General features: G+C 40.7%; 1 protein-coding gene across 6 annotated transcripts in view; it reads right to left on the bottom strand.

Moving 5' to 3' along the window:
- ARHGEF4 (Rho guanine nucleotide exchange factor 4) overlaps positions 1 to 27,645 on the bottom strand; it is a 265,787-nt gene that overhangs the window by 84,268 nt on the left and 153,874 nt on the right. Inside the window, exons 1-2 of one of the 6 annotated variants that reach the window (XM_081583143.1) lie at positions 11,934 to 12,090; positions 4,106 to 4,225 (exon numbers count right to left, since the gene is read on the bottom strand). The exons of 4 other annotated variants lie outside the window; for them this stretch is intronic. The gene's annotated coding sequence lies outside the window, so the exon portion shown is untranslated. Of the gene's footprint in view, positions 1 to 4,105; positions 4,226 to 11,933; positions 12,091 to 27,645 lie in introns of those variants that run through there. One more of the 6 variants, XM_081583144.1, reaches the window with a different exon arrangement.

Below are 27,645 nucleotides of genomic sequence, written 5' to 3'. Positions count from 1 at the left end.
TAGTAAAGTTGCAGGATATAAAATTAACACACAGAAATCCCTTGCATTCCTATACACTAACAATGAGAAAACAGAAAGAGAAATTAAGCAAATAATTTCATTCACCACTGCAATGAAAAGCATAAAATACTTAGGAATATCTACATAAGGAAACAAAAGACCTATACATAGAAAACTATAAGATACTGATGAAAGAAATCAAAGAGGACAAAAATAGATGGAGAAATATACCATGTTCATGGATTGGAAGAATCAATATAGTGAAAAGGAGTATACTACCCAAAGCAATCTATAGACTCAATGCAATCCCTATCAAGCTACCAATGGTATTTTTCAGAGAACTGGAACAAATAATGTCACAATTTGTATGGGAACACAAAAAACCTTGAATAGCCAAAGCAATCTTGAGAAAGAAGAATGGAACAGGAGGAATCAACCTACCTGACTACAACCTGTTATACTACAAAGCTACAGTCATCAAGACAGTATGGAATTGGCACAAAGACAGAAACTTAGATCAATGGAACAAAATAGAAAGCCCAGAGATAAATACACACACCTATGGACACCTTATCTTTGACAAAGGAAGCAAGAATATACAATGGAGAAAAGACAATCTCTTTAACAAATGGTGCTCGGAAAACTGGTCAACCACTTGTAAAAAAAATTAAACCAGAACACTTTCTAACACCATACACAAAAATAAACTGAAAACGAATTAAAGATCTAAATGTAAGACCAGAAACTATAAAACTCCTAGAGGAAAACAAAGGCAAAACACTCTCCGATATAAATCATAAGCAGATCCTCTATGACCCAGCTCCCAGAGTAAGGGCCATAAAGGCAAAAATAAACAAATGGGACCTAACTAAACTTAAAAGCTTTTCCACAACGAAGGAAACTATAAGCAAGGTGAAAAGGCAGCCTTCATGATGGGAGAAAATAATAGCAAACGAAGCAACTGACAAAGAATTAATCTCAAAAATATACAAGCAACTCCTGCAGCTGAATTCCAGAAAAATAAATGATCCAATCAAAAAACGGGCCAAAGAACTAAACAGACATTTCTCCAAAGAAGACATACAGATGGCTAACAAACACATGAAAAGATGCTCAACATCACTCATTATTAGAGAAATGCAAATCAAAACCACAATGAGGTACCATCTCACACCAGTCAGAATGGCTGCTATCCAAAATTCTACAAGCAATAAATGCTGGAGAGGGTGTGGAGAAAAGGGAACCCCCTTACACTGTTGGTGGGAATGCAAATTAGTACAGCCACTATGGAGAACAGTGTGGAGATTCCTTAAAAAACTGGGAATAGAACTGCCATTCGACCCAGCAATCCTACTGCTGGGCATACACACCGAGGAAATCAGAATTGAAAGAGACACGTGTACCCCAATGTTCATCGCAGCACTGTTCATAATAGCCAGGACGTGGAAGCAACCTAGATGTCCATTGGCAGGTGAATGGATAAGAAAGCTGTGGTATATATACACAATGGGATATTACTCAGCCATTAAAAAGAATACATTTGGATCAGTTCTAATGAGGTGGATGAAACTGGAGCCTATTATACAGAGTGAAGTATGTCAGAAAGAAAAACAACAATACAGTATACTAACGCATATATATGGAATTTAGAAAGATGGTAATGATAACCCTATATGCAAGACAGTAAAAGAGACACAGATGTATAGAACAGTCTTTTGGACTCTGTGGAAGATGGCAAGGGTGAGATGATTTGAGAGAAAAGCGTTGAAACATGTATATTATCGTATGTGAAATAGATCACCAGTCCAGGTTCGATGCATGAGACAGGGTGCTCGGGGCTGGTGCACTGGGATGACCCAGAGGGATGGGATGGGGAGGGAGGTGGAAGAGGGGTTCTGGATGGGGAACACATGTACATCCATGGGTGATTCATGTCAATATATGGCAAAACCACTACAATACTGTAAAGTAATTAGCCTCCAATTAAAATAAATAAATTAAAAAAAAAAAAGACACTTGCTCCTTGGAAGAAAACCTATGACAAACCTAGACAGGGTATTTAAAAGCAGAGGTATTATGTTGTGACAAAGGTCTGCATAGTCAAAGCTATGATTTTTCCAGTAGTCATACACGGATGTGAGAGTTGGACCATAAAGAAGGCTGAGCGCCAAAGTATTGATGCTTTTGGACTGTGGTGTTGGAGAAGACTCTTGAGAGTCCCTTGGACTGCAAGGAGATCAAATCTGTCAATCCTAAAGGAAATCAACCTTGAATATTCACTGGAAAGACTGATGCTGAAGCTCCAATAATTTGGCCACCTGATACAAAGAGCTGGCTCTTTGTAAAAGACCCTGATGCTGGCAAAGATAGAAGTCAGGAGGAGAATGGGACAACAGAGGATGAAATGGTTGGATGGCATCACCGAATGAATGGACATGAGTCTGAGCAAGCTCTGGGAGATAGTGAAGGACAGGAAGCCTAGTGTGCTGCAGTTGGACACAATTGAGTGAGTGAACAACAACAATTGTCTTTAGGGGTTTCCTTGGTGGTTCAGCAGTGAAGAATCTGCCTGCCAATGCAGGAAACTTGGGTTCGATCCCTGGGTCGGGAAGATCCTCTGGAGAAGGAAATGGCAACCCACTCCAGTACTCTTGCCTGGGAAATCCCATGGACAGAGGAGCCTGGCAGGCTACAGTCCATGGTGTTGCACAAGAATCAGATATTGAACTCAGTCACTAGACTAGACTAAGAGACGAAATAGCAACAACAACAACGTCTTTAGAGTTCTGTAGTTTCACTATGATGAGCAGTGTGTTGTCATTGTTGAATTAATGATTCATAACTTTAATGAATTTTGGAAAATTTTTAGCTATGCATTTTTCAAATATTTCTCTTATTCTATTTTCTCCTATTTGGACATTCATTAAATATATGAATATTTCTCAAATGCCCTGGGTTATCACTTAAACAGGGACTAACTTTTAGGTGATTTCCCAATTTGTAGGGTCTCAGCAATGAACTGAGGTAAATTTGGAGTCATGTATGGTACAGGCCCAAGATTTCACATTCTCAAGGAGAGGTTTTTTCCCCTCACTCAGAGCCTAAACAGAGCTAGCAAGAGCTGAGTACAATAAAAAATCCACTCTTCCAACCTGATGTACACCTCTTAGTGGGTCTCAGTTTTATATAAGGTTTTTAGTTCCATCTCCCAGCCTCACATCATTCTAAGGACTGATCTGTTCCCAAGCAGACGACAGCAACTCTAGCCACTACATTTTCCCATTAAATGCACTGTTCCTCCACATTAGCTTCAGTGTCAGGGGAAAAAAATAGAAGAAGGCTATGCTCAGTCATGTCTGACTCTCTGTGGCCCCATGACTGGGGCCTGCCATCTCCTCTGGCCATGGAATTTTCCAGGCAAGAATATTGGAGTGGGGTGCCATTTTGTACTCCAGAGGATCTTCCCCACCCAGGGGTCAGAACCCCATCTCTTGCATCTCCTGCATTGGCAGGTGGATTCTTTATCACCAGCACCACCTGGAAGCCCCAGTGTCAGAAGATATTAACTCTTGTCTTTAGAGCCTTCTAGTGCTGGCACCTGAGACTCCTCTTTCATTCCTATGTGTTGAGTTAATTTTTGTTGTATTTTATCCAGTATGTTGAAAGGTTAATAGCAGGAGTTTTTCGAGTTATCTCAGCTCATCATCTTGCAGAACTGGAAGTTGTAATTTTATTTTTACCAGTATAAAAAATGCTACCTGAATTGTGACCTCAAAGCTGTAAACTCATCAAGAAACTAGTAAGAAATTAAATATTTATTTTAACAGAGAAATCATGGAATCTTGCTCTGTAAAATGTCAGACTGGTAATTTTTTTTTTTTAACTAAAACAATACCCAAAATACTACCCACAAATCTTTTACATACCTCTTTAAATTGTTTACAAATCATACTCTCCCTCCCAGCCACAGAGATTGAAGGAAAAAGAAGCAGAATTGAGCTAAGCAGAAAGAAGTCTAAATTTCAAATATATTCAATTTTCATTAGGAAAAAAAAACAAACTAACTGCTATTAAGAATTTGTTCAAGAACTTAACCAGTTAATACCTGGAGATCATTATTTATGTGGATTAGCTGCTTATGTTTTTCTCACCCACAGCTCTTGGTCACAGTTGGTGTTTACGGGATGATGGCCTCAGTCTTAGATCATAACCACTGACAATGGCCCTTAGGGAAAGCAGAAGGAAAGTTAAATGCTGATTAAGCATTTAATATGTTCCAAATACCGTTGGGAACTTTACATTCAATATTTCAGTTAATTAAGTGTCATTAGTCTTGTTCTAGAGATAAGAAAATTCAGGCTCCAGATTAGATAATGCACCTGAGCCAAAGAGTTCACAAAGGCTGGAGACAGGACTTGATCTCAAACAGGTATGATTTTGAAGCCTGTGCTAGGTCTACCCCATTAGAAAACCTTCTTTAGTATCTGCTGATAAGCAAAGTTAAATCAGCATCTCTAGATTCAACTAAATAAGAAGAAATGGATTCAAAGAGTTTAGGCTGAAAATGCAAAAATGTTAAAGCAAAACAGGCTTGCTGTTTAATCCTCGGCTATCCAGTATATTTTTCTAAACAGAGGAAAATCTAAAGATGCTGATTTAATTTTTTTTTTTTTTTGCTTATTAAGTATCAGCAGATACTGAAGAAGGCTGAACTAGGTCTGTATGATATCAATTCATTTTATATATAATTTTTTTCTTCTGAATCTGTCAAACTCTAAAAGCTCACTTCAAAATTTAATATGTCTAGACTCCAAAGCTGCAAATCTGACTGTATCCCAACACATCGCAGAGGTTAGGAAGTCCCAGGTAAAGGTGAACATGTGCAGGGGAAATGATTCACTCTAAATGCTATTTATTTGCTGACAGGGGTACAAAGGGATCAGTTTACACCGTTTCAGAATTAATCCTGGAAGTACAGAGCTGTCTCCAGCCCCTGCAGAGTCTTAATGACATGGTGATAATTCTCCACCATATGGCCACAGACTGATTTTACCTTTGCTTTTCCTAACTCTCAAATCATTTCAGAGAAGGTCTATATAAAGCATCTGCCTGGTGCTCATGACAGTGCTGTGTGGTATCAGGAACAAGGAGGTTAGAACGTGTGTCCTGGGAGCAGGAAGCTGATGGAGACAGGTCTAGCATATTTCATTGCACACAAGCCACACCAACATAAGTACCAAATGGGGCTATAGGATGATCTCAGCCTGCATTAAGTGCACAGAAAAAAAATCTGGAAGAAAAAATACTAAAATGTTAAGAATGGATTTAATTGGGAAGAGAGGTTATGGGAAATTTTCTTTTATTCCTTTACATTTATTCTTCTCAGATTTTTTTAAATCACACTGATGCTCACTGCTATTTTACAAAATATATTGTTTATAATACAGCATATTTCCCTAACACAAATATACCAGGTCTAATATATTACTGAAATGATAAAACATAATCCTGCTCTAGGGATTCACACCAAATGGTAAATAAAACCACAATCAAGGGACTTCCCTGTCGTCCAGCAGTTGAGAATCTGCTTGCCAGTGCAGGGGACACAGGTTTGATCCCTGGCCTGGAAATATTCCACATATCTTGGAGCAAATAAGCCTGTGCACCACACCTACTGAAGCCCACACACCTACAGCCTGTGCTCTGCAACAGGAGGGGCCACTGCAATCAGAAACGCACGTACCATAACCAGAGATTAGCCCCCACTCACTGCAACTAGAGAAAGCCCATACACAGCAATGAAGACCAAGCACAGCCATAAAAATTTTGTTTGCAAAGATCCACAAAATTTAATTCAAGCATATCAGAAACCTTCAAATTTTACATGTTTTGCTCAGAAAATACAATTCTAGAAGTTTATCTTAAGAAAATAATGATGAAAGGCTACAAATATACCCAGTAAAGAGTTTAAAATACTAAAAAGTTGTAAACAACCTAAATGCTCAACAACAATGTATTAAATAAAAATACCATGACATGTCTATAAAATGGACTAACAAGTACCCATGAAAATAATATTGTTGAGAAATATTTAATAACATCTAGAGAAGCTCACAGCATATTATTGTGTGTGTGTGTCGGGCGGAGGGCGGGAAACAGATCATGAAACAATACTATGAGTTTCATCTTGTTAATGAAAGGTTTATACACAGAATATAGATTGGCCAATATATACCATAATGTTAATAGAAATGTTATCTGGGTTGGGAGATTTCAAGTGATTTTTTTCTAAAATTTCTATAATGATTATATATTAATTTTGTAATACTAAAAATCAATAAAAATTAATTCTTTAAATCTGAACTCCAGATCCAATTTCATTTCTTTGAGTCCACGTATCACAACTTCATGTGTGAGACTAATTTCCAGCCCAAGATGCTTCCAAATATGGAACACAGCCTACTCAGATGCAGCCTGAACTGGGAGTTCTGGCCTCCAAGGCCAACAGGAAGCCTCCAGCCTAAGGAAGTCTCTTCTGGTGCCCCTGGGGTGGACTTCACGCATGGAGTGAGAGAAGCCTCCAAGACCAACAGGAAGCCTCCAGCCTAAGGAGGTCTCTTCCGGTGCCCCTGGGGTAGACTTCAGGGGTATGGAGTGAGAGGAGCCTCACTTGCCTCTGGTCTCTCTTGGCTGAGTCTGTTGCCAGTGGCCAGACAGCCTCCCTGGGTACTCACTGGTATAGACTGACCTACTCATCCACGAAGGACTTACTCAGCTTGTTTTTCTACCAAGAATTAAATAATTTATTCCATGAATTTATTGAGCATCTATCTACTCCCTCTGTGCTAGGCAATAAATTAGGAACTTTTGCACACATTACTTCCTTTAATTCTCATGAAAATCCTCAGAATCATGTTATGGTTTTGATTTTACAGATGATAAGCCTGAGGGCAGAGACTCAGGTTGCTTGCTCACTCCTCACAGTAAGAGGCACAGTTGGCATCCAAGCTTCCAAGCCCAGTGCTTCCTACAGGTTATTTCTTTAAAAATAAACTAAAAGATCAATTTTGATGCTTTGAACATTAATCCACATCTATCATCACATTCACAAGCTGCTTTTCCATTAAAATCCCACAGTCAATGTGGCCTTGACATAGCTAATGCCCACTGCTGAAGGTCTGCAGGCTCTGCCAGGAATCCAGTGAGGAGCAGCATCAAAATGTGGAGGTCTGCAAATGAAAACTACAGTGAGGTATCACCTCACACTGGTCAGAATGGCCATCATAAAAAAAACCCACAAACAACAAGTGCTGGAGAGGGTGTGGAGAAAAGGGAACACTCTGGCACTGTTGGTGGGAATGTAAATTGTTACAGCCACTGTGGAAGATGGTATGGAGATTCCTTAAAAAACTAGGAATAAAATGAGCATATGACCCAGCAATCCCACTACTAGGCATATACCCTGAGGAAACTAAAATTGAAAAAGACACATGTACCGCAGTGTTCACTGCAGCACTATTTACAATAGCTAGAACATTGAAGCAACCTAGGTGTCCACTGACAGATGATGGATAAGAAGCTGTGGTATGTGGAATATACAATGGAATGCTGTGCTGTGCTGTCTTAGTCGCTCAGTTGTGTCTGACTCTTTAGGACCCCATGGACTGTGGCCCTCCAGGCTTCTCTGTCCGGGGGGATTCTTCAGGCAAGAATACTCAAGTGGGTTGCCCTGCCCTCCTCCAGGGGATCTTCCCAACCCAGGGATCAAACCCAGGTCTCCTGCATTACCGGCAGATTCTTCACCATCGGAGCTACCAGGAAAGCCCCAATGGAATATTACTCAGCCACAAAAAGGAACGCTTATTAGAACATCAGTTCTAATAAGGTGGATGAATCTAGAGCCTGTTATACAGAGTGAAATAAGTCAGAAAAAGAAAAACAAATATCATATATTAATGCATATACATGGAATCTAGAAAGATGGTTCTGGTGAACCTATTTGCAGGGCAGCAATGCAGATGCAGACATAGAGAACAGACTTATGGACAAATGAGCCGAGGAGGAAGAGGCTGAGAAGAATGGAGAGAGTAGCATGGAAACATATACACTACCATATGTAAAACAGATAGCCAATGGGAATTTTCTGTATGACTCAGGAAACTTAAAATGGGGCTCTAGAGGGGTGGGAAGGGGTGGAAGGTGAAAGGAAAGTTCAAGAGGGAGGGGAAATATCTGTACCTATGACTGATTCATGTTGATGTATGGCAAAAGCCAAAGCGATATTGTAAAGAAATTATGCTTCAATTAAAAATAAATTTAAAAAACGTGGTGGTCATTCCACAGTGGAAGGAGATGCACCATCAACTGGGTTCTTTGAGGAGCCTCTTCCGGAAGCCAGAGATGCTGGGCTACCTTATGACTTCCCAGAGCTGCCTCCCTGTGCTCCCGCCCAGGTGAATCTGGGTGCAGGACAGTGAAATGCAGCTCACAGACTCCCTGCTGGCCTGGGCGTGGGCTTGCATCAGCAGCCCAAGGCAGGCTCAGTGCCCAGGCCGGCCCAGCCCTTTGCTGCCTGGCCATGTGGGCGGCTGCGCCCTTGTCACGGGTCGTGGGACTGCTGAACTGTGGCAGATACATCAGAAGGAAGACATGCAGGAAGTACAGAAAAAGTCTGCTTGCTGTGTGAGATGGGTGACAGGAAACTAAAAGAGGCTCCTTGCTGGTGCTTGTGCAGGGAAGTGCTCTTCCCGCTGAACTGCCCAAAGCAGGAGAGGCTCTGGGAGAAAGAGCAGGTGCAGACACTTATTAAGCACCTCTTGCCAATTATTTTCCCCCAATTTCACCTGTATCTCACACTAGCCCCTTTACAATCCTGTTTTCTTAGGGAGATGGCTGCAGCCTGAACATGAAGCAGAGGCACTGCTGAAAGGGACTGTGTGGCTAAGGAGATCTCACAGTTGGTTGTGCTGGGCCCCAAGTTAGTCTGGCTCTATTGCTGGTGGTGGTGGGGTGTCCTGAGATTTGTCATGCAGTCCAGGCCGGCCCTTCTGATGTCTGATCACTGAACAGCTGCATCTCCACGCCACTGCAGCTCAGACCCCACTGAGCCCATCTCACCAGCTTTCAAGGAGCCTCTCCACTTCAACTGGCTTAGCAGTCCTGTCTGAGCTGTGCTTTCTAGCAATCAGTGTCTTCATGGCTTCCTGTGTATAAATAGCATCTTTTTAATGAGACTAGAAACTCCCTTGCAGTAGATACCTCTTGGAACGTCTGTCTGCCCAGCTCACAGAGGCAATTATGACTGTGCTGGCTTCCTGGGAAGACACTGCTTTCCACAGCAGACAGAGAAGGAAGCTGGCATGGAGGAGAGCAGCAACAAGTGCCCTCACAGACCCCCACTGCTGCCTGATCCCCAGGCTCTTACTGGGCCAGGTTGCATCTCGGCTTTTTTACACCACATCTCTTCTTTTGCTTAAGCTTACATCTCTCATTTTACATCACTTGCCTCTAGTCTATGGGCCCCAACTGGTTTTTTTTCACTGTACCTTACACAATTCAGGTTCTCAGTTAAGACTAATGAATTCAGAGAGCTGTCCAGATTATTTTCTGAAACTTTCTCAAATGTTTCCACATCTGCCTTCATCTGCCTTCTCCCCTCAAAACGAATTATTTGCTGGCACTACTACTGGCTGATATCAGTGAGCATAATTCAGAAGGCTCTTTTATAACCTCTCACCTGACTATCAAACCATCCTGGCAATAAACTTGGAGTGCAGGGGAGGCTTGCAGCATCCTATGGTGCAGGTGGAGCAGAAAAATGTGAGCACGAGGTCATAGACTCGTGTCCCTCAGATGTACACGTGTGGTGTGTGTACACACACACACACACACAAATTCTGGAGTCAAATGAACTTTGAAAGCGCTACAATGCAGATAAGAAAATCATAGGCTCTGAGATGGTTGAACTGCCTTCCCCAAAGTTATCTGATTGTGGATCCCCTTTTTCACCTAACATTGCTCACAATTAGTGCTGTAGTCTAGGCCACACTCTGGGATGTGCGTTTCTAGTTTCGCTTTCATAGTAATCGCCTTAGACAACCTCGTCACACAGCAATTTCCTCACTGCTCAAGAGACCAAATAAGCATTTCAGATGAGACGCAGGTGGAATGGAAGAAGCATGGTAAACTGACAGACTAGAGGTCAATTTCAAGCTACCTAATCAATCATCTGTGTGATGTGATCACCACTTAGTACACTCTGTGGACTCTCTTATTATTTTTCTTATTTATAAAATAGAACTGTTATGAGGATTAAATAGAACAATTCTTATTTAAAATGGCATTTCTTCTTTCTCTTCCTCATCTGCATTCTTTCAGCAATGTTCTTTGAGCTACTGATAACAGAGGGTAGGTAGAGAGATGCTTAGATGACAGGTCTGGAAGCCTCAGTCAGTTCAGTTCAGTCGCTCAGTTGTGTCTGACTCTTTGCAACCCCATGAATCGCAGCATTCCAGGCCTCCTTGTCCATCATCAGTTCCCACAGTTTACCCAAATTCATGTCCATCGAGTCGGTGATGCCATCCAGTCATCTCATCCTCTGTCATCCCCTTCTCCTCTTGACCCCAATCCTTCTCAGCATCAGGGTCTTTTCCAATGAGTCAACTCTTCGCATGAGGTGGCCAAAGGATTGGAGTTTCAGCTTCAACATCAGTCCTTCCAATGAACAGCCGGGACTGATCTCCTTTAGGATGGACTGGATGGATCTCCTTGCAGTCCAAGACTCTCAAGAGTCTTCTCCAACACTACAGTTCAAAAGCATCAATTCTTCGGCGCTCAGCTTTCTTCACAGTCCAACTCTCACATCCATACATGACTACTGGAAAAACCATAGCCTTGACTAGATGGACCTTTGTTGGCAAAGTAATATCTCTGCTTTTTAATATGTTGTCTAGGTTGGCCATAACTTTCCTTCCAAGGAGTAAGAGTCATTTAATTTCATGGCTGCAATCACCATCTGCAGTGATTTCTGGAAGCCTAGGTTACTTAAATTCATGTTTTAAAATGCACCCAGAATTTGTTTTGGTCAAGTACAGTAACACATGCAGACACAGAAATGACCATTATGAAGGAAGAAGTTTATACTCACAGTCCCTAGAAATATGAAGCATGGCATATCATGCAGGGACAATGGGGACCCATCAGGGTCAGTCAGGAGGCACAGGGAGGGGGGAAATGTGGGCCAGTCTGTGCTGTGGTTTCAGTGGGACGGCAAGGTAAGGCAGGGTACTCAGGCAGGACTGCTCCATTTGAATCACTTCAGTGGGTTCTGGGGTGTAGAGGCTGGCCTAGTGGTCTGGCCCCTGACCCTGGAAAGGTTAAGACAGGGCATAGAGGCACTGAATGTGGGAGTGTGATAAAGGAGGTGGGGCACTAGACTGGGGATATGGGCACTAGATTGCTAGACTGTATTTGAAGAACATGGGCTCTAGGAATTAGCTAGACCTGCGAGGGGTGTTCTCTCTAGTGTTAGCAAGGCCCCAAGACATCAAAGCATTAGGTAATACATAAAGTGAAAACATGATAATCCAATCAATTCTTTGTACAACTTGGGAAAAGGGGACCTGATCCTGTTTATTGATTCCCAAGTGTTCAACATGTCCAGAACATAACCCATCATCTTTCTACAACCTATTGGTCCTGGACTACTTGTCTCAGCGAGACCATCTCCACCCCTCTGGGCACCAAAGTCCCTCTGGGTACCTCTCTTTTGCTCTCTGTGAGCAGCTGCCCCAATGCTGGAAATGGATGACAAGTAGCCTTCAGTGACAGTGCCCTCAGAGACTGCTGCACCTTCAGAGAGCCATCATAGCCAATGCTCTGCCCTTTCCTGGAGTGGTCCACAATCAATTTATATGGAAGGATAAAGTCCTCACCATCTCAGCCCAAGTTAAGACAACTGTGAAGGACCATTCTAGCTCCTGTGTAACTCGGCCATGGCTGTCGATGGATCTGCATCATAGCTGATTTCTTCCTTTGTCCACTACTCCCTCCTTTCTCTCCTTTCATGCATGTTGATCCCCAGAGACACTCAATAAACATCCTGTGTTCTAAATTCTGTCTGAGATTGTTTCCAAGGAAATTCAACCTATGACACCAATCTACCACCAAGTCTGGGCAATACCTCCTACTAAACCTTTCGAAGTTTACTTTCAACTTTTCCTACTGTTAGTGTTTCAGTTCATGGCCACCATTACAGGAAATCTCAATGGCTTAGTGGGTGAAGAACTGCCTGCAATGCAGGAGGCACAGAAGATGTGGGTTCTATACCTGGATCCAGTATTCTTGCCTGGGAAATCCCAGGACAGAGGAGCCTGGTGGGGTCCGTGGGGTTCCCATGTCCATGGGGTCACAAAGAGTTGGACATGACTGAACATGCACGCAACATCAATGTAAACAACCACAAAAGACTTTAAAGAGTCTAACTCCTGGTCAAAAACCTACAGTGATCTTTCAGGTCTGACCAAAGGGAGTTACAAAGACTTTTATCTGGGAAAGGTGCCCTATTCACAGCAGAATTGGTGTGCAGCAGTCTCTGAGCGGGGTTACAGTCAGGACTCAGGCCTCTTGGCTGGCCATGCTCCACACATAGCTGCATCCTTAGCCCAGGTGCTTCTATATTTAGATTTGTGGAAACCTTGAAGACACTTTTCTCCAGTCTCATCCAGTACTCCTATCCTTTCCCTGCTACCTATCCCTGGTGCCCCATCTATAAAATGGTACGAGTCCTCTGTTCTGGGGTTTCTCCGCAGTGAGACATTCTCTCCATCTGTGCAGATATGCAGGAAAAGGGAACATTATGGGAGCCAGTGCTTTCTCCTCTTGCTTACACTATCGTAGTGAGTGATTAAAGGCTAGACTGTTACTCTCATTTTGGTGTCTCAATCAATTTTGTCAAAGCCTGGCCACCCAGCACTCTCTAGCTCAGCACAATTCTTGATGGACTCTACTTGTTCTCTGTACAAAAATGACCTTTCAAAGTGATATTTGTGTCCAACATTAACCAAGATAGACCATATTTTGAGCCATAAAATAAAGCTTAAAATTTTTTAAAGAAACTAAATCAAACAAAATATGTTTTCTGACCAAATCAAATTAAACTTGAAATCAATAAAAGATATTTGGGAAAATCCCAAGTTTGGAAGTTAAAAACACATTCTAAGTAACCTATAGATAAAAGAGGCACTCACAAGGGAATCTAGAAAATATTTTTAATTGAATAAAAATTAAAATCTGACATCAAAATTTGTGAGATACAGCTAAAGCAGTGCTTAGAGGAGGATTCATAGGTTTAAATGCTTCTATTAGAAAAGAAGAAAGGTCTTAAATCAACTGTCTATACTTACACCTTAGGAAACTAGAAAGAGAACAACAGAATAAACCCAAAGAAAGAAAAGATAGGAAATAAAGACAAAAGAGGAAGTCAATGAAATTAAAAACTGAAAAACAACAGAAAAAATAAATGAAACAAAAATTGGTTCTTTGTAAAGTCAACACAATTGATAAAGCACTTGTCAGACTGACTTAAAAATAAAAGAAAGTACAAATTACCAATTACAGAAATAAAAGAAAACAGACTGTAAATGCATTAAAAACACAATAGGGAACATTAGGAATACTCTATGCCCAACATTCAACAATTTAGTTGTTAAGTTCAGTTGCTCAGTCGTGTCTGACTCTTTGCAACCCCATGAACCACAGCACGCCAGGCCTCCCTGTCCATCACCAACTCCCAGAGTCCACCGAAACCCATGTCCATCGAGTCGGTGATGCCATCTAACCATCTCATCCTCTGTAATCCCCTTCTCCTCCTGCCCTCAATCTTTCCCAGCATCAGGGGCTTTTCAAATGAGTCAGCTCTTCGCATCAGGGGGCCAAAGTATTGGAGTTTCAGCTTCAACATCAGTCCTTCCAATGAACACTCAGGACTGATCTCCTTTAGGATGGACTGATTGGATCTCCTTGCAGTCCAAGGGATTCTCAAGAGTCTTCTCCAACACCACAGTTCAAAAGCATCAATTATTTGGCACTCAGCTTTCTTTACAGTCCAGCTCTCACATCCATACATAACCACTGGAAAAACCATAGCCTTGACTAGACGGATCTTTGATGGCAAAGTAATGTCTCTGCTTCTTAATATGCTGTCTAGGTTGGTCATAACTTTCCTTCCAGGGAGTAAGCATCTTTTAATTTCATTGCTGCAATCATCATCTGCAGTGATTTTGGAGCCCAGAAAAATAAAGTCAGCCACTGTTTCCACTGTTTCCCCACCTATTTGCCATGAAGTGATGGGACCAGATGCCATGATCTTAGTTTTCTGAATGTTGAGCTTTAAGCCAAATTTTTCACTCTCCTCTTTCACTTTCATCAAGAGGCTCTTTAGTTCTTCTTCACTTTCTGCCATAATGGTGGTGTCATCTGCATATCTGAGGTTATTGATATTTCTCCTGGCAATCTTGATTCCAGCTTTTGCCTCCTCCAGCCCAGCGTTTCTCATGATGTACTCTTCATATAAGTTAAATAAGCAGGGTGACAATATACAGCCTTGATGTACTCCTTTTCCTATTTGGAATCAGCGTGTTGTCCCATGTCCAGTTCTAACTGTTGCTCCCTGACCTGCATACAGGTTTCTCAAGAGGCACGTCAGGTGGTCTGGTATGCCCATCTCTTGAAGAATTTTCCACAGCTTATTGTGATCCACACAGTCAAAGGCTTTGGCATAGTCAATAAAGCAGAAATAAATGTTTTTCTGGAACTCTCTTGCTTTTTTGATGATCCAGCGGATGTTGGCAATTTGATTGCTGGTTCCTCTGCCTTTTCTAAAACCAGCTTGAACATCTGGAAGTTCATGGTTCACGTATTGCTGAAGCCGGGCTTGGAGAATTTTGAGCATTACTTTACTAGCGTGTGAGATGAGCGCAATTGTGCAGTAGTTTGAGCATTCTTTGGTATTGCCTTTCTTTGGGATTGGAATGAAAACTGACCTTTTCCAGTCCTGTGGCCACTGCTGAGTTTTCCAGATTTGCTGGGTTATTGAGTACAGCACTTCCACAGAATCATCTTTCAGGATCTGAAATAGCTCAACTGGAATCCCATCACCTCCAGTAGCTTTGTTCGTAGTGATGCTTCCTCAGGCCCACTTGACTTCATATTCCAGGATGTCTGGCTCTAGGTGAGTGATCACACCACAGTGATTATCTGGGTGGTGAAGATCTTTTTTGTACAGTTCTTCTGTGTATTCTTGCCACCTCTTCTTAACATCTTCTGCTTCTGTTAGGTTCCTACCATTTCTGTCCTTTATTGAGCCCATCTTTGCATGAAATGTTCCCTTGGTATCTCTAATTTTCTTGAAGAGATCTCTAGTCTTTCCCATTCTATTAGTTAAAATGGACCAATTCCTTGAAACATCTTAAACCATCAAAGGTTTATGCCCTGAATAATCCTGTATCTATGAAGAGAACTGAGTTCATAGTAAAACAAATGAAACAAACAAAAACCTTCTAACAACAACAGCAAAGTCCTCTAGGCTCAGACAGCCTCACTTTGAATTCTACCAAACATTAACAAAACAAAAAATAATCCCAAGTCTACACAATCTCTTTCTCAAAATAGACAAGGAGGCAACAGTTCTGACAATGTTTAAGCTGATCCCTCTGACCACAGAAAACAGAGAAACTCCCTCCTTTGGTGATCTTTTCATGTTCTTTGAAAGGGCTAGTCACAAAGGACCACCCTACTCTCCCACATCCTGAGATAAGACCACCTACACCCTTCTTTAGTGACTCCCTTGTTCTATAAAACCCCAAATTTTCTCCTTTTTTCTTTGAGACTTTCCTCACTAAAGTGCATTATCCCTATTACAACAGATTGAGTAAAACCACCTTCTCAGTTGCCCAGGGCATCCTGTTGCTGGCGCTTTTGGGGCTGTGACTTATATAGGGCCAGACCTTGCCTCGATCCCTGCTTACTCCACACAGATGCCTCTCTTCCTGGTCACTGATGGGGAAAAATGGTGTTTCACTCCTGATCTCCAGACTTGCATCCATCAGTAGCATGATAAGGATTTGATTCTGATACCTTTTCAGTAATCACTTGATTTCTGGTGCTGAATTCTTTGGGTTTCATAGTCTGACCATTTGGTGATCTCTGTCAATAGATGAAGATGAAGTTCTCTATAGTTTTATAGAGAACTTGTTTCTGTTGAGTGGAAGATAGCAGGCAATCTGGTTAGTTTTCCACCTTAAGCTCAAATCAAGAATTCCATGCCCAGTCAGAAGTGGGTATCTGGACAGGTGAGTTTTATATTTCTGGATCATGAGTGACTCATGGTTGACATTGTATAATTGAAGTTTTTGTCTCTGTATATCTGTGTATTTACATGTTTATAATTCAGAAAAGCCTTTCCCTCTCACTGCGTGAAAGTGTAATATTTTCCTAACTCCAGATAGTATAACCAAATTAGATTATAAGATCTCTTAAAATTATTTTTGGCTGTGCTGGGTCTTTGTCGCTGCTTGAGAGCTTACTCTAGTTGCAGGGAGTAGGGACTACTCTCTAGTTGCAGTGCGCAGGCTGCTCATTAAGGTGACTTCTCTCATTGTGGAATACAGGCTCTAGGTGTATAGGCTCAGTAGTTGTAGTGCATGGGCTTAGTTGCCCCATGGCATGTGGAATCTTCCTGGACCAGGGACTGAATTCATGTTCCCTGCATTGGTAATTTTTAACCACTGGACCACCAGGGAAATTGAGATTATAAAGATCTCTTAAAGAAGCTTTATTCTGATTGGCCTAGAAATAAATACTTATATAAGTTGACTATTCCAAATATTACCATAAGTTAAGGAAATTGAATCTCAAATATTTTCAGTGTGAAAAATAGAGGTATTCTCATAGAGACTAAGACACACTTCAAGTAAATTTAGGTAAATCTTTTGACAAATAAGACTAGCTTAATATTTGGTTTAATAAACAGAGCTATGTCTTCTTTGTGTTAAATAACTATCTGTGTTAAATAATGTATTTGTAGATTTTAATTTTGCTTGGGTGTGTTCTTCCTAAACTTATAAGGGCTTACTGATTGTATAAGCTAGCATCATATATACTAAATGTTTAAGATTATAAAAAATGTACATTTGTACCTAAACAAATTGTGTCATAATTCTGACAAACTTTCAACTGGAAGTATGTCAGCTTGAAGATAATTTCTAAGAGCTTTAAGTAACTCAACCTTGGAGTTAACTGTTGAGTGGGAAAGCTATGTAGATAATTTCAGTAAAATAGAATACTGCATCATTGATACTAAATAGAAGTTAAGTTTATGTACTCTTGCTTTTTATTTTTATATGCTACAGAGAGACTGCATATAGTTAATCAATGTGTTAGTTTTTTCCACTTTGAGAAGCTCTGCTATAAGAGATATAGCAGAGCTACATCTGTATCTATAGATACAGAAAGTCTATGTCACGATCAAAGCTGACTAGGAGTTGATGGGGTTTTACGTAAGATTTTCAAAAGGAACTTTAGTATATAATATTATACTGATAAAAAAAGATTTTGATGTTCTATTAAAAGGAAAACATCTTCTTAGATTATTGGTCAGCTTTTTTTTTTTTTTCCTGGCCACATCACATGGCCTACAGAATCTTGGTTCTCTGATCAGAGATCTAACCTGGGTCCTTAGCAATGCAAGCATGGAGTCCTAACCACTGAACTACCAGGGAATTCCCTACTGGTCTACTCTTAGTAAGAGGTTGTAGAAGGTTATTAATTGCTTTCTATGCAATCTGCCTACATAGTAGAGATTCTCTGTATTATCAAAATCATTCCTTTGTGTTTGTTGACTTTGTTATGACTCTGATTATTTAAGAAAACTAAAGTTTCATAGTTAGGAAATAGATAAGGCTCTTTACAATCATGTTTATTTTAGAAATATTTTATTAGTTAGCCAAATACCGTTCTCAGTAACCCAGATCCAACTTAATCAGTGTTCAAATCTTGTGACAGTTTTTGATATTTTACGTTTCCAAAATTAAATCCTAAATGATGATTTTTCCACTTAAAACTGTCTTTGTGATTTCCCAGAGGGCTTCTGGAAAATCATAATGCATTTGTTCTCTCACCTTATAAAAAAGTCAAGTGCTAGATATATTTAGGCATATTTGATACTGATGAGTCAAATGGGAAGAGCTGTCAAGCCAGAAGAGTTGCATGGCTTTCCCTTTGTTGTTGTTCAGTAGCTAAGTTATATCCGACTCTTAGCAACTCCATGGATTGTAGCACACCAGGCTTCCCTGTCCTTCACTATCTCCTGGAGTTTGCTCAGATTCATGTCCATCGAGTCTGTGATGTTATCTAACCATCTCATTCTATGCCGATCCCTTCTCATTTTGCTTTCAATCTTTCCCAGCATCAGGATCTTTTCCAATCAGGTGGCCAAAGTATTGAAGCTTCAGCATCTGTCCTTCCAACAACTATTCAGGTTGTTTTACTTCAGGATTGACTGGTTTGATTTCCTCAATGTCCAAGGGACTCTCAAGAGTCTTCTCCAGCACCACAATTCAAAAGCATCAATTCTTCAGTGCTCTGTCTTCTTTATGGTAACTCTTACATCCATACATAACTACTGGAAAACCATGGCTTTGACTAAATGGACCTTTGTCAGTAAAGTGATGTCTCTGCTTTTTAATATGCTATCCAGATTTGTCATACATTTCCTTTCAAGGAGCAGGCATCTTAATTGTATGGCTTTAGTCACTGTCCACAGTGATTTTGGAGCACAAGGAAATAGTCTGTCACTGCTTTCACTTTTTCTCTGTTTGCCATGAAGTGATGGGACCAGATGCCGTGATCTCAGTTTTTTGAATGTTGCGTTTTAAGCCAGTTTTTTTCACTTTCCTCTTTCACCTTCATCAAGAGGCTCTTTAGTTCTTTGCTTTATTGATGTTTATTAATATACAGATGCTAATATACAGACCTGATTCAGACTTATTGAATCTATATATAGATATTTTTGGCATGTTTTAACTGTATACTTTCCATATTCATAACATAATTTGGTTAGGATTTTTACATCCTGAAGATTTGTTCTCTGTAAAGATCATCCTCTGTACAGATTCCCTGCAAATGTTCATCCATTTTAATAAATTAGATGTGATGTTAATGGCCTTCTTTAAGAATAGAGTTAGTCATACGTTTATAGTTATGTCGTCTCAGATTTTTTTGATTGAATTCATTATCCTGCTTTGTACACTGCAGAAACAACTAAATTTCCTTGTCCATTACATCGTTCTTATTACGAATTCTCATCAGATCTTTCATTTTAATGTTCTATCTCTTAGATGTACAAGAACCCTCTTTTGTTCTTCTCACATTATCTTTAACTCATAAATTGCCACTTAGTAGACTATACTTTTGGAGAAGGCAATGGCACCCCACTCCAGTACTCTTGCCTGGAAAATCCCATGGACGGAGGAGCCTCGTAGGCTACAGTCCATGGGGTCACTAAGAGTTGGACACAACTGAGCGACATCATTTTCACTTTTCCCTTTCATGCACTGGAGAAGGAAATGGCAATCCATTCCAGTATTCTTGCCTGGAGAATCCCAAGGACGGCGGAGCCTGGTGGTCTATGGGGTCGCACAGAGTCAGACACGACTGAAGTGACTTAGCAGCAGCAGCACCAGACTATACTTTGTAAAGTTAAATGAAACATTGGTAAATGATATCTTTTTCTCCCTGTGTGACCCCTCCAGAATTTAAAAATTCTTACTGAGTATTCTTATTTTCAGAGCAATGTAATTATTTTTGTAGGTTCAATAAGAACCTGTCCTCAACGGAAGGAATACCTGGAACACTGGCTATGCAATCAAACCCTTGCCTAGAATGACATATTTGGGAATGATTTGATTTAGTCAAATGTAACCAGACACTGTAAGTAGTTAAGGCTGACTTCATGGAGTTAATGTTTACAAAGCTCTCTTGGAAAAGTGGCCTGATGTCAGGCTAATAGGGTTACCAGAACAGAATTAGGTGATTTACATACCTGATTTTAACACATACTAGAAAGCTACAACAATCAAGAATCATGTGGTATGGGCAAAAGAACAGACCCTTAGATCAGTGGAAAAGAATAGGGAGTTCAGACAGAAACATAGATTTTGCTGAAAACATAGGTTTTCAGCAAAGGCACAAAGGCAATTCAGTGGAGAAAGAAGTCTTTGAACTAAATGGTGCTACAAAGTTTGCACATGCACATGCAAATGCAAAAAAAAGAACTTTCACCTTCATCTCAAACCTTAAAAAGTTAACTTAAAATGGACCAAAGATCTAAGTATAAAATGTAAAACTATAAAACCTTCCTGAAGAAAACACAGGAAAAACTCTTCGCGTCCTCAGGTTCAGTCAGGATTTCTTGACTATAACCCTGAATGTATGATACACAGAAGAAAAACTATAAATTCCACTAAAATTACAAAATTTTTCTCTGCAAAAGAAACTATCAGAGAATTAAAATACAAGCCACAACCGGAAACAGTATTTGCAAATCATACATCTGACAAAGTACTGGTACTCAGGACATAGTACACAGAACTCTCAAAACCCAACAGTAAGAAAAACTGGCAAAAGATTCAAGTACTTCCACCAAAGACGATATAAATACAGAAAATAAGCCTATGAAAAAGTTCAACACCAATAGTCTTTAGGAAACTACAAATTAAAACCAAATGAGACATTACACACCTAACAGAATGAGTTAAAAAAATGGCAATACTAAGCATGGACAAGATTCTGAGCAATGGTAACTGTCATAATTCAATGGTAGCTACTTTGAAAAAAAGTTTGGGGTTTCTTATAAATGACAAAATGATCTCTGTTCAAAAACAACAAAATGATCTCTGTTTGTTTCCAAGGAAAACCATTTAATATCACAGTAATCCAAGTCTATGCCCCAACCAGTAATGCTGAAGAAGCTGAACAGTTCTATGATGACCTACAATATCTTCTAGAACTAACACCAAAAAAAGATGTCCTTTTCATTATAGGGGACTGGAATGCAACAGTAGGAAGTCAAGAGATACATGGAGTAACAGGCAAGTTTGACATTGGAGAATAAAATGAAGCAGGGAAAAGGCTAACAGAGTTTTGCCAACAGAATGCACTAACCATAACAAACACCCTCTTCCAACCACATAAGAAAAGACTCTACACATAGACATCACCAGATGGTCAATACTGAAATCAGATTGATTATATTCTTCGCAGCCAAAGATGGAGAAGCTCTATATAGTTAGCCAAAACAAGACCGGGAGCTGACTGTGGCTCAGATCACCAACTCCTTATTGCAAAATTCAGACTTAAATTGAAGAAAGTAAGGAAAATCACTAGACCATTCAGGTATGACCTAAATCAAATCCCTTACGATTATACAGTGGAAGTGACAAACAGATTCAAGTGATTAGACCTGATAAAGTGCCTGAAGAACTATGGACAGAGGTTCGTGACATTGTATAGGAGGCAGTGATGAAAACCACACCCAAGAAAAGAAATGCTAAAAGGCAAAATGGTTGTCTGAGGAGGCCTTACAAACAGCTGAGGAAAGAAGAGAAGTGAAAGGCAAAAAGAAAAAGAAAGATATATCCATCTGAATGCAAGGAGAGATAAGAAAGCCTTTTTAAGTGAACAATGCAATAAATAGAGGAAAACAATAGAATGGGAAAGACTAGAGATCTCTTCAAGAAAATTAGAGATAGCAAGGGAACATTTCATGCAAAGATGGGCACAATAAAGGACAGAAATGATATGGACCTAACAGAAGCAGAGATATTAAGAAGTGATGGCAAGAATACACAGAAGAACTATCCAAAAAAGATCTCAATGACACAGATAGTCACAATGGTGTGATCACTCACGTAGAGCCAGACATCCTGGAATTCGAACTCAAGTAGGCCTTAGGAAGAATCACTACAAACAAAGCTAGTAGAGGTGATGGAATTTCAGCTGAGCTATTTCAATCCTAAAAGATGATGCTATGAAAGTGCTGCACTCAATATGCCCGCAAATTTGGAAAACTCAGCAGTGGCCACAGGACTGGAAAAGGTCAGTTTTCATTCCAATCCCAAAGAAAGGCAATGCCAAAGAATGTTCAAACTACTGCACAATTGCACTCATCTCACACGCTAGCAAAGTAAAGGTCAAAATTCTCCAAGCGAAGCTTCAATAGTACATGAGCTGAGAACTTCCAGATGTTCAAGCTGGATTTAGAAAAGGCAGAGGAATTAGAGATCAAATTGCCATCATCTGCTGGATCACAGAAAAAGCAAGAGTTTCAGAAAAACATCTACTTCTTGTTTATTGACTATGCCAAAGCCTTTGACTCTGTGGATCACAACAAGCTGAAAATTCTTAAAGACATGGGAATACCAGACTACCTTAACTGCCTCCTGAGAAATCTGTATGCAGGTCAAGAAGCAACAGTTAGAACCGGACATGGAACAATGGACTGGTTCCAAATCGGGAAAGGAGTACATCAAGGCTTTATATTGTCACCATGCTTATTTAACTTATATGCAGAGTTCATCATGTGAAATGATGGGCTGGATGAAGCACAAGCTGGAATCAAGATTGCCAGGAGACATATCAATAACCTCAGATATTCAGATGACACCACCCTTATGGCAGAAAGTAAAGAAGAACTGAAAAGCCTCTTGATGAAGTGAAAGAGGGGAGTGAAAAAACTAGCTTAAAATTCAACATTCAAAATCTAAGGTCATGGCATCCAGTCCCATCATTTAATGGCAAATATATCAGCAAACAATGGAAACTGTGACAGACTTTATTTTGGGGGGCTCCAAAATCACTGTGGATGGTGACTGCAGCCATGAAATTAAAATACGCCTGCTTCTTGGAAGAAAAGCTCTGACCAATCTAGACAGCATATTAAAAAGCAGAGACATTATCTGGCTGACAAAAGTCCGTCTCGTCAAAGCTATGGTTTTTCCAGTAATTATGTATGGATGTGAGAGTTGGACTATAAAGAAAGCTGAGTGCTGAAGAATTGATGTTTTTGAACTGTGGTGTTGGATAAGACTTTTGAGAGTCCCTTGGACAGCAAGGAGATTAAACCAGTCAATCCTAAAGGAAATCAGTCCTGAATATTCATTGGATGGACTGATGCTAAAGCTGAAGCTCCAATACTTTGGCCACCTGATGCAGAACTAACTCCTTAGAAAAGACCCTGATGCTCAGAAAGACTGAAGGCAGGAAGAGAAGGGGACAACAGAGGATGAGATGGTTGGATGGCATCACTGACTCAATGGACACGAGTTTGAGCAAGCTCTGGGAGTTGGTATTTGACAGGGAAGCCTGTCATGCTGCAATCCATGGGGCTGCAAAGAATTGGACACGACTGAGCAACTGAACTGAACTGAGATTCTTATAGTGTTAAATATTCATTTACCAAATGATCTAACAATTCACTCCAATGTATTTACCCAAGAGAAACATAACTTATATCCATAGAGAGACTCATACACTAATGTTCACAGAAGTTTTGTTTGTTATAGACAAAAACTGGAAATAACCCAAATGTCAATCAGTTAGTGAACTAATAAGCAAATTGTGGTACATCCATTCAGTGATTATTTGGCAATTAAATGGATAAAATCAATTATTGATACATGCAAAAACATATGCATTATGTCAGGGAGAAAAGCCAGACTAAAAAGAAAATATGATATAACTCCATTTATATTACATTCTGGAATCGGCAAAGCCATCTGTATAGAGAATAGCCTAGCCAGCAACTGGAGGTGGGTGAAGGGGTTGACTGCAAAGAGGCAGCTTTAGTTTTTTAGAGAGATGACAGTTCTATATTTTGATTATGGTGGTGGTTATACAGCTGCTTAAGTGTGTCAAAACTCATAGCATTATACACCAAAGAGAGTAACTTTTACTGTGTATAACTTTAAGAAAAATACAGAAAGATGGAAAAAAGTATGCAAGCAATTTTGTCATATCAACCTTCTGCTTGAAAACTTTCCATGGCTCCAAGAACTGTCAGTCCACATTTTCTAGCACACAGCCACAGTCTGGTCTTCTTGTCTCCAGCCCCATCTCTTGCTATGCTTTTCATTCAATACTATTTGCAATTCCTGCATACTGAGGCACAGTACCTAGCACTGGTGCGTAGTCAGCATAGGTTCCATTCCTTCATATATCTTTCTGCATTTGTTTATGTTAGCCCTTTCTCCTCAAAGCTCTTTCTACTCCTCACCACAGTTAACTTGCAGTAAGTCTCAGCCAATATCTCCTCCTGACATGTCTGTCTAAAGCACTTCCTCCCTGTCTCTGCCCCCCATAATAAGTTGGGTCTGGCACAATGCTTCTGTGCTTCCTTATCTGTAAAGACAAAGATGTTCAAGCCTTGCATATTCTAAAGAAAGGACTGATTTTCAGTTGGTCCTGGAAGACTGACTCTTAAGTCCTTAAAATATTCCTGTCCACTAACAGAGTCTTTCATACCTGGGAAATTGGAACATGCCAGATAGTTTATACTAATTATATGATTTGTGCTAGGGCCCTTGAGCTACACTGTATTAGTGGCCTCCGGACGGACCGAAGATTAAATAAGTAAGGTCGGTCTTATGGATGCTGCATGCCTAACTGACTGCGAATGAAAACCCTAGACTTCAAGGCTTGGGTGAACTTCCCTGGTTGGCAATACTTTCTACATGTTGTCACCATGTTGCTGGCAGAATTGAGCACTGTCCATGGTATTCTACGAAAGGGCATATTTGGAAGACTGTGCTTGATTTCTCCTGAACTCTGCCCTATGTACCTTTTGCCTAGGTTTTAACTTGAATCCTCTCACTATAATATATTGGAACTATGAGTATGACCACTTTTCTGTGTTCTATGAGTCCTTCTAGAGAATTATCTACTGAGAGTGGTTCTGGCACATCAAACCATTGTGCTAACTTCAATCAGAGCACTTATCATAATGAGCTGACACTGCCTGTCTCTCTCTGTGCAGCGATTCCTTCAAGGGCAATGACCTTGGATGACTTGTCTGCCATCTCTGGTGCCTAGTGCTGTGCCCGGAAAATAATGTGTTAAATAAATGTCTGACTGCAAGAGAGGCATAGTCTTCTCATGAGTCTGATTCTCTTCTGAGGCAGAACACCACCTCCAGGGCTTGAAGAGGAATGCAGATGTAGCATGGGTTCTCTCCCAAGAAATCATGCAAAAGCACAGGTAGTAAGAACTGTCAACCCCAGAAGCCTGAATTAAGAATTAAGCCTGTGAGACAACACATCCAGAATAGGAATCTAAAAAAACCTCAGCCAAGTAACAGCAGTGTGATACTATAGCAGAGGGCTACAGAGGCTATGAGAACAGGGGGCAGAAAGAAGGGCCATGGAAATTTTACTCTGTCAACTACGCTTTATTTTCAAAATTTGCCTTTAAGGAGAGCTTTCTCCAAATCAGGATAAGTAACATTACAGTGGAAAATGTCAAAATTGGATATTTAAAATTCAAGAAGTCTTTGGAAACAAGGAACGTCTACCTACAGTTCTCTGCTGGATTCTCTGCTAATGTTCTGCCCTGCAGGTTAGATGCAATTCCAGTCTCAAGTATTAGCCTTTCTGGCTCTTGCTGACAGCTTTTAAAATGTTTAGCAATATTCTCTATCACAAAAATCACAACACCAATATTTAGGTTTTCCTAAGGCTCTTTTACTGGTAATTCTTAACCTTACTTAAGCAATAAACACAGCTCAATTCAACACACTTGTACTTTGTCTTAGAGTCATAGACCATTCAAAAAGAAATACAATATGCGATAAATGCCAACTCACTAGCAGGAACCCACCTTAAATCAACATCTCTGACTAGAATCATGGAGTTGATTAGAAAAGAGGTCAGACCTTAGACTTCAATCTCCTCATTTTGAAAATGGGAGTACCTGGGACCCAGAAAAACAGCCCTGGCTATTGGAAAAAGACAGCAGTGACCAGGCAAGTAGCCAAGACCTTATTTCAATGTGTAAACTCCCCCAGTATTGTGCTTTTTTCTGTTGGGCCTGGCATAGGCTCCACTCCAAACCTAGCAGAGTCCCCTGATAAGACACACCAATCCAGGCCTGAAAGTTGCTCAGTCGTGTCTGACTCTTTGCGACACCATGGACTATACAGTCCATGAGATTCTCCAGGCCAGAATAGTAGAGTGCGTAGCCTTTCCCTTCTCCAGGGGATCTTCCCAATCCAGGGATTGAATCCAGGTCTCCCGCATTGCAGGTGGATTCTTTACCAGCTGAGCCACAAGTGAAGCCCAACAGTACTGGAGTGGGTAGCCTATCCCTTCTCCAGGGGATCTTCCTGACCCAGGAATTGAACCAGGGTCTCCTGCATTGCAGGCGGATTCTTTACCAACTGAGCTATCCTAGTCAAACATGATCTAGCTGGGAAACTTTGAGTATGTTACTGCATCTCTCTGACTCTATTTTTGTATCTGGATTGTAGGATAGCAATGGATTTTTATGTGGTTAATGAAGTAACATGGAGCCTTACGCCTGGCATATGTAGAAGATACTCAGCAGATGTACCTTCCCTTTCTTTTTTCCAACAAGTTCTCCTCTATGGCAGCCTTTCCAATGAGATTTCCTCAACTGAACTACAGACACCCTGAAAATTATTTGAATGCTACCAAGGATGTTATATCCATTCCAAAAGAACAGAATTCATTCACTGCATATAATGGGTGTCTCTGGACATCAGGACTTAATTCTCTCCAGGAATTCAGTTAAGAGATGGTTCCACGGACTCCCACAGCTATACAGGGTTCATGTACCCTTTCATACCTCTAATACAGAGAACACTACCCATGCAGAGCCTCCCAAAACAAGGCAGAAAGTCAAGGCCTGAGGGTTCTCATGTCAACTCTTCCAGTATCATGTTGCTTTAAACCCTCCCTTGACACTGCAGGGGCAACTCTGAGCCCCTTGAGAAGCCTTCTGGGCCTTAGCTTTCACCTTGTCTCCCCTCACCCCACCCTTCTCCCACATCCACCCACCCTACACCTTCATGCACATACAGCTGTTATCTCTCAACTCATCCATGCTGCCTCAGTTCTCCCAGCCTAGTCTGGACCACCCATGGATCTCAGGAGTGTCTAATAAACCTAGGCTTCTGCCATATTCATCTGCCTTTCGCCTGCCCTGGGGGCCACCAGGGCTACACTCCACACAAACCTCCCCCCTTCCCAGGGGCTCTTTGGGCTGGTCTGCCATTGCTGAGGAGGAGCAGTAATTCACCTGACTGTAGAAGTGGAAGGAAAGTTATCTGGGCAAAGAGAAGAAAGGGTTCATTTGCCAATTTGCTTAAAGTTCCCCTTTGGTATTTATCTAGTTTGGTTTTCTTAAAAACCAAAATTTTTCTAGTTTGGTTTTTCTATTTAAGCACTCCGGAGAAGAGGGAAAGGAAAGTTTCAAGGAACTGGGATGGGAGGGAGAAAGAGCTGCAGAACTTTGAAAAGCCTTTAGTTGGAGGGTACACCAACAGCGGAGTCATTCAACTTTTCTGAGTTTCACCTG

The sequence above is a fragment of the Giraffa tippelskirchi genome, chromosome 3 (genome assembly GCF_054371585.1).
Source record: "Giraffa tippelskirchi isolate mGirTip1 chromosome 3, T2T-mGirTip1v1.2.pri, whole genome shotgun sequence".
Taxonomy (NCBI): Eukaryota; Metazoa; Chordata; class Mammalia; order Artiodactyla; family Giraffidae; genus Giraffa; species Giraffa tippelskirchi.
This window is presented reverse-complemented; position numbering and strand designations above follow the sequence as displayed.